Source organism: Aulostomus chinensis, chromosome 2 (assembly GCF_037954235.1).
Source record: "Aulostomus chinensis isolate RoL2024-O1b breed Wild chromosome 2, RoL_Achi_v1.0, whole genome shotgun sequence".
NCBI lineage: Eukaryota > Metazoa > Chordata > Actinopteri > Syngnathiformes > Aulostomidae > Aulostomus > Aulostomus chinensis.
Window position 1 is genome coordinate 26476427 of NC_141321.1, and position 13273 is coordinate 26489699.

Genomic DNA, 13273 nt, shown 5'->3' on the forward strand with positions numbered 1-13273 from the left:
GTTTTTGTAACAAGTTGACCTCTGCTTGGTGTTTTCTCCTGCAGGAGGACGCCCTGGACTCCAAATCCTCTTTGATTTCCAATAACATGTCCTGTACTCTAATAGCTCTCCAGGAGTAGCCGGCCATTAGGGGACCAAAGAGAAGATGACAGGTTCAATTGAGTGTGAGCGTGCAGTGGAGGAGAATAAGGTGCTGTGTGGTGTGTGTGGGTGGCTGGGTTAGAGGTGATTATGTGAGTAAGGTGTTCACTACCTATTGTACAACATGGAACAAATAGTGTATTAGCCCCAATAAATAGTTGTGTTCATTGTAATTCACTGAAGGTCACTAGAATTCATTACAAGTCAAGTCAGAAAGAAACTGTGCTTCTATAGAGGAGAAATATTTATTTAGTCAAGATTAAGCTTGTGAGAGGGTCATTGGGAAATCAAGTGGATGAACTCAGGATGTGGTTTTAGCATCAAAAGGGGCAATACAAGTGAAGTAATATTGGTACAGATGTAAACACGCCATATCACAGTACTACCAGGAATTTATCATTCATAGGCCTAAAGACATCTTCTGCTTCATGACAATGTTTAGCTATTGGAGGCTTCAGGTTTCTACATCACGATTGGCTATACTGACTTTAAAACCAGGATTGGTTTCCATTCCGTCCACGATGTCACAAATCATGCTCGTTGGTTCACTTCTTAAAATTTGATTTCCTTGAGCACAGAGAAAACTGGCCCTAACTGCACTTTGATCAGTGAATGTGAGAGCAGATCATTCTACACTGCTGTTAACACACAACACATGATCCAGCAGTCGCAAGGGTTATAATACCATTCACCTGTCCCCAAACAGCTGGTCTGGACTAAAACAGAATGTCCATAAGTATACCATGTCTTTGGAGTCAAAAATAAAAAAATTTAAAAAAATGTTTTGTCATACCAGCTTTGTTTCCCTGGTGATTTGATTGCGTTGTCTTTTACAGATTTGCACGATCGGAGTGTTGTTGTTGTTTTTTAGATATTGGTTAGATAGTCTATTGGTCAGGTGGTTGTACAGTAGTGTGGGCGGCATATTGATGCTGTGGTGGAGACAGACTGCCGACCTGTCCAGGGTGAAGCCCGCCTTTCGCCCAAAGGCAGCTGGGATAGGCTTCAGCCCCCCACCACCCTTAATAGAATAAGCGGTCGACAATGGATTGAAGCCAGTAGTCTTATTTGGTCACAAAGCTTAAATCAACAAAATCAATTCATCAACAATAAGAAATTAATGTCAACCATTAAAGATAATCCCAGTTTCTCATAACAGACATTTGGATCCAATCATAACTGGAACAAGACACTTGAAAAGCCCCAAAGAACAATGAATCTCTGACATATGACACATTCTGCTAAGACTCATAGTGTAGTGCAAACACTTGCAGTAGTAAATGATCATACACCAGCTACAGAAAAACCTAAGACTCTGTCTTTTTTTCCCCTCTTAAACACACACGTACACACACTCATTAAAGACAGATTCTTACGGGCAATTGACCCTTCACACGCATAAAATCATTAATGCAAACACACATGCATGCACACAGCCAAATGCACAGAGAGAAAAGCCTGTGCATAGAGAGAGGCTCAAACAGAGGCAGACTTGCCATTTGATCCAGCTTTGCATCTCGTCAATTATTCAGCATTCTGCTCATAGACATTGCCTTAAAGAGGGCATAAAACATGCACAAGGCCCACATTTGGAAATAACAAGAACATTGCCTGTGTTTAAAATGCAATGTTGAGATGTAAAGATTGATCTAGGAGGATATTGTGTGCAAGTATTTAAAAAAAATGGTAAGAAATTTATATTTGTATAATTGTAAAAAAGAAATCTGCAGAAAAATCATCTTAATTCAGGTAGAAGTGAATAAAATAAGCTTTATCATGACTTGGCCCTGAAAAAAGTGAAAAATACTACAACAATGTACTTCAACAGTGGAATACATACAAAGAAGTAGAGCGTAATGTAGTACAAGCAGGAAAGGCAGATGAAGGGAAGATGGAGAAAAAAATGAAAAAAAGAAGAGGTGGTGTGAATTTAAATATAGATATTACCATACAAGAATGACAATCATCATTATGCTGCACATCTGCTTATCCAAACCAAACCAACTGCAAAAGGTAAATAGAATTATGAAAAATAGCACGTAAGAGCTTGTGGTGAGAATAATTGAACTCTTCCTCCAACACAACAGTCAGGATTTGCAGAAAATGGCTCACTGTCATTGAGCCAACAAGTTATGTACCACCTTAATTATACTTTTGTCTGCAAACAGCCTGGGAAATGGTATTAATCATTCATGGTGGTGTGACTCTATTATATTCGGCCATAAAAAGACTAATTTGGCCACGGTTATTTAACGTGAGTGTGTAAGTGGAGCTGGAGACAGCTAAGAGGGTGTTAAGGGACAAAGAGGCATAGTTCAGTCAGCATCAGCCTCAGCCAGGCTAAAATAACACACACACACACACACACACACACACACACACACTCACACACTTGCAAAAACATGCAGTGGCACACATAGTTACGCAATCAATGCACACACTCCAAGATATCCATATGCCTACACACAAGTATGCACTCACTAACACAACACACACAAAGTCCTCTGGGCCAAAATAACACATGAATCTCAGCTTTCTCTCTGCAGCCCTTGAGGGCAAAAACAAGGAAGCCCTTCCTCCTCCCTGTAAGTGCTTTCTGAAGTTATCTTTTGGGAGCCCAGTAGACAAAGAATGACCTTCTAACTCTTTCTGGATTGTGGTGTAACCGATGGCATTCATAGGCCTACATTGCTCTAAGGCTGGGATTTTGATACCAGGTCTGAGAAAAAATACATTAGGCTCTGAAGCGATGTGTATCTTTTGGTCATTTGACTTCTCTTTCATACTTGGGTGTTTAAAACAGAAAAGAAGAGGTAGTTTGGTTTCTATTTTGAGTGACAAAACAAAATCAAGATTATATATATATATATATATATATATATATATATATATATATATATATATATATATATACACACACATATATTTATATATATAGCTAAAGAGCCAGTGAAGACAGCAAAGAGCTGGGACTGAGTGCTGTGCAACAATTCACTGGAATAGACAGACAAAATACTAAACCTTCTTCACTCCAAAAAGAAAGTTGTGTTTTGCAAACTGGAATAGGTCAGTAAAGGTTCTCCGTCATCAAGGCCATGGTAGTCTAAGAGTAAAGGGTAGGACTTCTTTTCATTGGAGAATACTTTTCACCCTTATCCAAGAGGCTTCTTCAGTTCTGAAAGAAGGTGAGGAAATCCAGCTAATTAATCACTCGGGGGATCACCAGGGGCTTGGCCAGGGTGTTGTTAGCAACTTGGGTTAGAACCCAAAACCCTAACCCTAACCTGTACATAGAAGAGACTAAACAACCACTCCACAAATGCATGGCACAACACAGGAGAGCAAATACCTCTGATCAGGACTAAGCTAGTCATGTGCACTTGAAAGAAAAAGGCTTTTCATTTGAGGACACCAACGTTCACATTCTGGACAGAGGGGACAGTTGGTTTGAGAGACGTGTCAAGGACGCCATCTATGTTCATGTTGAGAGACCCTCGCTGAACAGATGTGGGCCTATCAGCCTCAAACAGCTCTCCTTTGAATTCCCTCACCAGGAGCTTCAGGCCACGTTTACACATAGCTGGGTATTTACAAAAATGGATGTTTTCCCCCTCTACGTTTTCAAAAATAACATTGTTGACACCAGACCGTGTTCAAAATATCCTCATTTACACAAACCCGCATAACTTCGCTGTTAAGAGCTGCTATGAGCATGCCAAACCTATAGTCGGCAGTGTAACGAGAAGTGTAAAGTCATGCTAGCCAATCAGAATCCTAGAAAAAACAACAACAGATGACACAAGTTAGTTAGTTAGACATTCTGAAGCCTAAATGTCCGTTCCCCCCGTTTACATGCAAACATGAAAACGGAGTTTTTCAAAGTCTCCACTTTTCCAGTTTTCAGAAATGATCGTTTTCGGTGACTTCGTTTTTGTGTAAATGAAAGGCCAAAACGCATGGGCCTCAACCACCATCCCCATCAAGACACTGAGGACCCCAGTCTCAGGGTGGAGGCTGACAACTCTTGACGAGCCACTCACCTGGCCCTTTGAGATTCAGATGACACCCAGGCTGACAAGGGTGTTCATGACACTCTGACCGAGCCCCCAGGTGATCCCTGAGTTTTTAATTACCCGATTTCCTCACCTGACTTCAGAACTGAAGAAGCCTTTTGGCTAAGAGGTGAAGCGTCTTCTACAACAAAAAGAAGTCCAGTCGCTTACACCTACTGGAACTCTTAGACTTGCAAACTGGAAGTTTCCTTTTAATATCAATCTGAATTCAGAGGAACGTGTGCTTTGTTGCAGGACAAACACACTCAAGGGCATTAGACACAAAGCCTTTATTAAAACAACTCTGTTCTTTGGATTTCTGTCCAGACACTGAACTTCCCTTTCATTGTCTCTTGGTAACCTCCAGACAGTGCACAAATAAATATAAAAGAGACCAGACTAGAGGCATCAGCTGCCTGACCAGACTCAGCACGATCATTCTGTTTCTATGTTCTCAGAATGTTTGCTCTAATTACATGACAATGAAGTCATCATATTGTGAAAAAATTGAGATGGCAACGGATGTGATTCCAATTCAACTTCTTTTTTCCCGTTGATCTTGCAAAGGTTATGAACAGTTAAAAACACACGACTGACCTCACAACAAAAACAATCATCTTTACATACTTGTGTAGTTTTGTTGCAGCACATTATATTCAAGTTTCACACAGAGATAAAAGTGATCATCCATCATTGTGGAGGGTGAATACGGCTCAGTGAAGCATTTCATTTACTAATCTTCCATGTATGTTATTATATTACATTCAACTTTGTCAATCAATGTCTCACACAACATGTATATGGTTTTACGTGGAGTGAGAGGTCCAGTGAAATACCATGTACCGTACCGTATATGTGGATGTCAATCTTACATTTCACCTAATCTAGTATTCTGTAAAGTACAATGATTTATTTAGATATGAAGTATTAGTGTATGGACAGAATTAGAATTTGTTTCGAGGGAGATAGTGTGTGGAAATACTGCAGCACACACCATCCATCCATTTTGTCTACCGCTTATCCGTTAAGGATCGCAGGGCGCAGCCCACATTTGCTACTGTATGAATTTAACTGAATGAACATTTCTGTTCTCCTCTAACAATTATGTGTTCTGGACAAAGAGTATCCTTCATATTTTAAATAAATAAGAGGTCCAAGGTTCAGCAGTTCACAGCAAGAGATAATTACAAATTTTACAAATGCCCTCAAGCAAGCCACTGAAAATCCACCTGCGCACGATTCGTACTGTATTTAGCAGCTCCGACAAAACCTTTAAGTAAAATGTGTATACAACAGGGAATAATAGATTTTTTTTATAAAATAAATAATAACCAAACATTTTATGTCAAAAAAGACAAAAACATACCATAGAACTAGACGAGTTCTGCTTGTCCACCCTCTGATCATTAGAGGATGTCTTTTTATGCCTGCTAGCTATATGGTAATTACATTAAAAATCCATTTACTGTGGACATTTGGGAATTTAACATGAAACCTCCAGGACCTTCACAAGGTCTTATATGGTTAGAGGTCACAGGGGAAGTCTGACTTCCTGCAGCAGTGCAATGTTATGAGCCCAGTTGTGGCTGCATGTGTAAGAGTAAAAAAAAACAAAAAAAACAACAAAAATAAATTTAAACTGAAAAATTGTCTGTGAAATACAAGGAAGTGGGTGAAATATATTACAAGGGCAATCATAGTTGCAAGATTAATTAAATAAATAGATCAAATGAAAGGATGAAATGAAAAGCTAATTAGAGACCCATCAAAGCTCATCACAGTCGCACACAAACTGTGATTTTTTTTTTCTATGATGCTTGTATCTTCATCCTCATCAGCAGGCGCAGTGGAAGATGTTTTTTTACAGCCTGTGTGTGGGAGTAGGGGGGTGCCAACTGAGTGTAAATGTGTGACAGAGGCTAATAGTATGATTTTTTTTTTTTTTTTTAATCTGAAGTTGTAGCCAAACACAAGGCTTTAATCCTTGTGATCCTTTGCTGCAGCACTGCTGGTAACATGTGGAAACATTAAACTACAATCCGATATTCTTTTTGCTCCTTCTCTAAAGACTTTGATTGTTTCATTAGCAGGAGGTGTGTTTTGCAGCTGCTGTACAGTTTAGATCTGCAATCTCGTGTCCATCATTTGACATCTGAGTGTGTACAGATCAGTGCAGTTGTCCTGCAGAATTCTATATGACAGCTTCACATTGGCCCTCATTTTCCAAAGTAAATATACCAGAAGAAACAGGCATGGGATCATAATCACAAGACCTGCATGCAACTGATGCATCAAGCTGCTGAAGGGAAGACGGCTGTCTCGGATCTGGAGGGAAACTTTCCTGTACATGCCGTGTGACGTCTGTGACATGCCGATGTGGCTCTGCACAGTACTTAGCAGGACAGGATGTCAAATGATGTCCAGATGTGCACAGTGGTGGATCTGTGTCCCCTCCATCACTCATTGATGTATAATAATAAACACTTTTATTGTATTCCAAACTATACTTTTTAAACCTTCTTTAAAAACTGTCAAATAAAACTAGCTTGTCCAGTTAAACTTGTAACATTGAGACTTCAGTCTCCACAGCTAATCATTTGTAATCTGTGATAGTCAGGTTTTATCCTGTTGGATGCTTTCTACACTCAGATCTGAGCCAGTTTCTACTGATAAATAACAACAACAGCTATGTATCCTAAAGACCTGCAGTAGCGAGGCAAAGATTTCTTCCTCACCAGTGGATGAATTCCATGATGCAGTGCCCTTTACCTGGTTGTTCCAGTTTGACAGATAGAGACGGATTCTTTCACTTCTTTTTCAGACCACAAATCTTCTAACAATAGAAAAGGAAAAATACAGTGCTGTGCTCAGGTGAGTGTCTGTTGTCCTTTAGATGTATGTGGACTTCAGAGTCCTGACTTGAAGAGTTCGCTCATCTGTGTTGTGCCATGTGAAGCAGTTGGTGAGCAACTGTTCAAGTCTATGCTTTCCTCCTCTCATCATAAACAAGGCCAGACTTTCTCCTCTTGTAACTTGTTTGTCTACACAAAGTCCCACTCGTCTGGACGTGAACTCATTACCCCGACTTTAGATGCAGAAGTGCTAGCAAGGACGCTTAATCCCACGGGCGCTGGCATCTGTCACCAGCACCTCTCTTCAGGTGTCAGGGAGTGAGGTTCACTCACCGCACGGCATCATACCCGCTGGCTACCGTTACTCTGACATCCTCCCCAGTGATCTTGGTGTTGTTGTCCATTGCACTGATGTGTTCTGTGAATGCGCCCCCTTCATTGGGTTTGATTTTGACCCGGGTGTCAGACACATAACTAGACAACTCCTCTTAGCAACAACTCATAAAAACATGAAAAATAAATTCCCTCCTCTGGTAAAAATTGGTTTATTTGCACCACTGATTTCATATCTATCTGTCTAATCTGACAGGTGTCCTCCCTGAAGGTCTAACGCAAAGGTTGATTTCATCTCAAAAGGACACAATTCACAGACCAGTGATGACTTGCTTATGTCCCCTAATGTTTTTATATGTTTTTCTAATCTTTTTCTAATCTTGGATCTTTTCAGTGTTTCATGGACGTCTAATCCTCCAATCTCTGCCCTCTGTCTCCATCCTCATCCTATTTCAATTTTTCTATCTGCCAATACACAGGCTGTGAGTCTGCCCTGAGGCATCTCCTATACTTTATAACACCACCTTCATTACCCAGCCCACTGCAGCAGGCAGTAAATGAAAAACTGAAGATATGGTAGGAGGGAAGGTTGCAAAGAAGAGGAAGAAATTAAAGGAAAGGAGAGGAAAGGGTCAAAATCCATAGAATGAGTCAATTGTGAAAGCAATCGTAAAGTCGGATTCGGAGCAGGAGACATCGAAAGGGAGTGAGCAGGAGAGTTGGTTGGAGGTAGAGCATATGGAAGCAGAGCAAGCCATAACATACAAGGTGGAAGTTATAGGAGATAGGGTGGAATGAAAAATGTCATTGTCATAAAATATTATTAGAATTGGTCCGGTCTTATGGCACTGATGAATACAGATGCTGCTCAGAAGGGTCTTAGGCCAGGGGGAGCTGGCTAATTTGAACAGCGACCCTAACTGTGAGAGTGGTAAAACACTTTAAAGGAAATCAAATGAAAGGTTCACTGCTGGTTGTTTAGTTTATGGCCTCATATTTCCATCTCACAGCATGTATTGATTCTGAGTGAAGATCCACTCACTAGAACAGCAAGAGACTTAGTCATGTCCACAGGATTTAGTTCTAATATGTCTGAAACAAACAGACTCACCCAAATGCATGACAGGAATCAAAACTACCCTGACCACTGACAGCTTGAGAGCTTATTTTGCCCTCATTTTACACCAACACATAATCAATAATCCTCCCAGAGGGGCCATGAATCCCATTAAATTGATCACAGATAAGTGAAAAAGGCTGACGGACATCTGATCAGATGTATTGACAAGAGGACACCAAAAAGAAAGAACTGGGTAATTAAAGCAATGTCATAGTGATGCCATTTTGTCACAGTAGACCTGGATTGACACAGGCCATGATCAGCCAATAAGATTGCTTTGATCACAGGGGAAATAAATGAAAGAAGTAGCAAATGAAAAGTGATTTAACACCAAAATATTCAGGCTAAATTGTGTAATTAGAGTACAGTTGCACTGTAGCCACCAACACTATTTTTTCAAACATCAATAAAAAAGCCTTGAATATTATCAAAATGTTCAAGGTGCAAATACACAACATGCAGCAACACAAGCAACAATACATTCTTGAATACATTACAAATGCACTCACACGTGTCTGTCTTTCACTTCCTTTTTTACGATCGCCTCCTTTTTTGTTTTGCTTTTTTTTTTTTCTCTGATGCTGTTAGCACTACAGGAAACCCACCATGAACCACTTGATTTATGTTTCATTTCAGTGTAATGGTTATTTCCCCGTGAAAAACGTCAGTGCGTGCTACAAGAGCCGGTGGTAAGGTCAAGATAATTTCAAGCCTACACTGCACTGTATAACCTTCAAAGGAGGCGGGAGTCAATAAATAAGAAATGGAAAAACAAAATAGAAGAAAAAACACATTTTAGATAAAGCCTGCAAAATGATGGGAACAAGTGGAGTGGTCTTATCTTCCCTCATGGTTTGCAGGAGAGCTAATAACCAAACCATACTTCACTCTGTATGCACAGGGGCCTTGATACAAGGGCTTACCAAGACTCCAGTCCTGCACCCTGGGCACCAGACCAGTACCAATGACATCACCAAGAGCTTTTAAGGCATTTAAATGAATAGAATAAATCATGATGCCAACATTTTTGCATAACCACCATGATGAATGACATTGGACGAGGGAAGTAAAAAAAAAATTTAAAAATCACATGCCAAAGCATCTTGCTCTGGCTTTAACAACAGTTTGCAAGCTTTTCTGTCTGCTGCTGCTGAGTGTCTGGTGTTTGGGTTTTTTTTTCCTTGAATTTGTGAGCAACAAGAGGAAAACATCAGCAGTAGAGCAGCTCACACTCAGAAATGAGGAACACTGCAGACCGCATGTTCCCCGTGCACCTTTCTCTACACCTTCTCCTCACACCCGCAGTCACCGAGCGCAAAGTTTACGAAACGCTTTAAAGTTAGACTGCAATTTATTGCAGTTGTAACAAAGAGGATCACGAAAGCCTATCTATGGAAGTTGGTGTCACAATGGGAAAACTTGGCTTGGCTACGACTTGGCTTCCAGCCGCTCCATATTCTATTGACTGTTTAAAGAGCAGAACGTGAGGCTGTCCTCTGAATTAATGTTCCTGCAAAGGGAAACATGCTTGGAGCATGAACCAAAAGCACCTGACCTGAGCTTTTTGTTTACAGATACAACTTCAAAAAAAACTGATGAAGCTTCTCTCTCTGAATTATATTTTTAACATTTATATAATTTATCTGAACTGTCATGCATTCCTTTAATTATCCACACACAAAGACTATATTGTCTCTTGTTATGAACCAATTATTTACGCCATCGTGGAAGCGCCTTCAAAACATCCGTTGCCCCGGGGCCTTACACTGCTTTTTCTATGTGTGTGTTGATGTGTGTAATTACAGAGCACCAACTATGCTTCCATCCCTTCAACTGATTCCATTCAGTGCATTTACTTTATAAGTCAAATAAAAGTAGATGGAAAATATAAATATCACAAGTATCCGAATCATCTATATCAGGTGGTCTATATTGTCCTCTGTCTAAACCGAGATTTGTTTAAGATTTATAAAGATCTTTTGGAAGAAAATGCATGTTTGTGTAAAATCACACAAGAGCCGAAAAAATATACATGGAGTAGGTCGCCTTCCATTTGCATCTATGGTCGCGCAGAGGAGCCAAAGCACCCCATTCACCCTTGAGTTCATCGATATTACCTTGAACACAATCATGTTGAACTCAGCAAATGTGCTTTTTAAAAAAAAAATTTTAAAAAAATTCCAAACCTAAACTCAACTGATTATATGAATATTCACAGACAGGACAAAGATATGTCCAGTCCCCCAGGGATTCCCTGCGACCATGCACAGGATACGCTGCATAAATGATAAATATTCATGTTTAATGCAGTCATGTTCAGTGGAGTTTCACTGTGGTGGCTGTGGCATTGTCTGTCAATTGAAGGTTTATGGACTTGCTGCAGTGGAGCTGTGGGTGAGGAACAGAAGGTGTGCAGCATGTAAAAATCAGCTGAATTCAATTTCAAAATAATCCTATAAATGCCTGAGTCGTAGAAATAATGATATGAAACTGTGAGAACCCAACGGAGCCTCTGCAGGCTACTGTAGGCTTTCCTATACGGGAGGACACGAGCGGGGTGGGAGGTGCCATCTCCAACTTCACTGCTCACTAGATTTCACACAGTGGTCCTTTAAAGCATTTAGACATCATTATTTCTGCCTGTCCTCATATCCCCTCCTCAATCACTCTCTTATATTGCTCTACCTCTTTCTTCCTCTCTATCAATGTGTGACAGCCAGGTTGATATAGGAGCCATACCTTACTTGACTATGTATGAGACATTGGTGAACTGCCAAAAGAAAAATCTACACTCCTCCTCCTCGTCATTTATTATGTCTAAAGCTACGGTGTGCTGGTTACAACATCACAATGGCTCACTCAATTTTTCATGTGCATGCGATCTGTATTATGATGGGAGTGATTCACTTTCTTGCAGCTGTACTCTACATGACGCTGCGTCACCATGTTTCCTTTCCAATCTCCTTCTCCTTGCTAAACCTCCTCTCTTCTTTTCCCATTCTATTAATTTTCCCTTCTTACTCTGTTATGCTTCTGTTTCCCCTCCTCCTCCTTCCGTCCACATTGTACATTTGTCTTTGTCATATGTAATTTATGTTAAATAGAGCCTCAAAACTGCTCCTCTTTTAAAGGGAGTTAAATGTAATGTAGAACCTCTTCTGGAGGGGCAGGGATGCAAGTGACCCAAAACTGTCATGCAAACCTCTGTTACATGTTATCAGTGACTTACCACAATCAATCACCAGAAACCTGAAGTATGGGAACATGGATTGAAGAGGGAAGCAAAGTGTTGTGTGCATGCATGCATACATAAAGTCACTTAAACTCATTCTATCAAACCCTCATGATGTAACACATACTACCCAACACTGGAGTGGGTCACCTCGCCACTAACAACTCACCCCAGACTGAGTCCTCAGAGACGCATCATCCAGCTGTCTGAGGCGATCTCACACATGAAGCCCAACTATTGTCCCTTAGACATCGTAACGTCATGCCTCTTCGAGGAAGGTGTTGTTATAATTTTGGCTCTTTAATTAATAGCGTCAGTGGATGGAGTTATCCCTTTGAGTCTCTAAAAGCAATCCTGCAACTCTAAAGACACCAGAGTGACCATAAACATCATACAGGCCCATCTCTTGACTACCATTTATTTCTTGATTGGAAGAATAACACACTTATATATATATATATATGTGTGTGTGTGTGTGTGTGTGTGTGTGTGTGTGGGTGCACAGTTTTTTCACTTGACGTGGTTCAGTGAGAGGTTGTTCCATGTTTTTAAGTCTACTCTTGTTATATCAAAATGTTGTTGTTTCTCTTTCTTCATTTCATGCTGAGTAGTTTTGTGTTGTCTTTTTTTACTCTTGTTGTTGTTGAAGGGTTCCTATTATCTAATTAACCAATGTTTTGCATGTATTTTGTTTGATCTTTTTCATTTTCCTTTTTATCTTTATCTGTTATTTTGCTTTTTAATTTTTTTTTTTTTAGGAATTTTCTCTCAGTCTGTGTTGACCAGGCCTACTTTCTTTTCTTCATTCACACTATGTAAATCCATCCTCCTCAACTGGAAAGACACTGGTCAACTCTGGTTTGTTGTTGTTGCTGTTGTTGTTGTTGTTTTCATTTCATTTTGTTTTTTTTAACAGGGGTACATTTATGGCTGGTACATTATGACATAAATCTCCAATGTATTTCAGGGAAAAAAAACCCACTCTTGATTCATTCTCAAACACTCCATAAAAAAATCTGTGCACCAATACAATGGGAAATTATAGCAACTGCTTTGAAGGACTTCTACCGGGAAGCTCCACGGTAATAGCTTCCCTCAGGATATGAAACACATAGCTTAACATGTCACTGAAGTGATCACGTATATTAACTGACCTTTCTTTTATAAGAAATAACAATGCATTTCAAATACTGTCTCCAATATGATAAGTGACTTGGGGTCAGGCTTTGTGCCAGAGTGGAAATTGAGATATGCCTTCATGATACAGATCATTAAAGTAGACTCTGCATGTGTCTGTTGAGGTGTAGAGCATGAAAATCCTTGAGAGAATTCAGTGACAATGATTGCCATTTCTGAAGTGCTATAAAGAGGGACCGTTTGTGGAATTGAACAGATATCTGTAATGCGGATCGGTTGGATTCTGAACACAACTAGATGGGGCCTGGAATTTGGATAAATGACATGTCATTGTAACAGTGTAATTGTAACATGTCCTATTAAGCATATGTCTACGATGTAATGGCAGGCTGATTGTTATATGAGC

General features: G+C 40.0%; 1 protein-coding gene across 4 annotated transcripts in view; it reads right to left on the reverse strand.

Annotated features, from left to right (window-relative positions):
- The window catches only part of mdga1 (MAM domain containing glycosylphosphatidylinositol anchor 1), a 166245-nt gene that overhangs the window by 68595 nt on the left and 84377 nt on the right, over positions 1-13273 (reverse strand). The window lies entirely within an intron of this gene.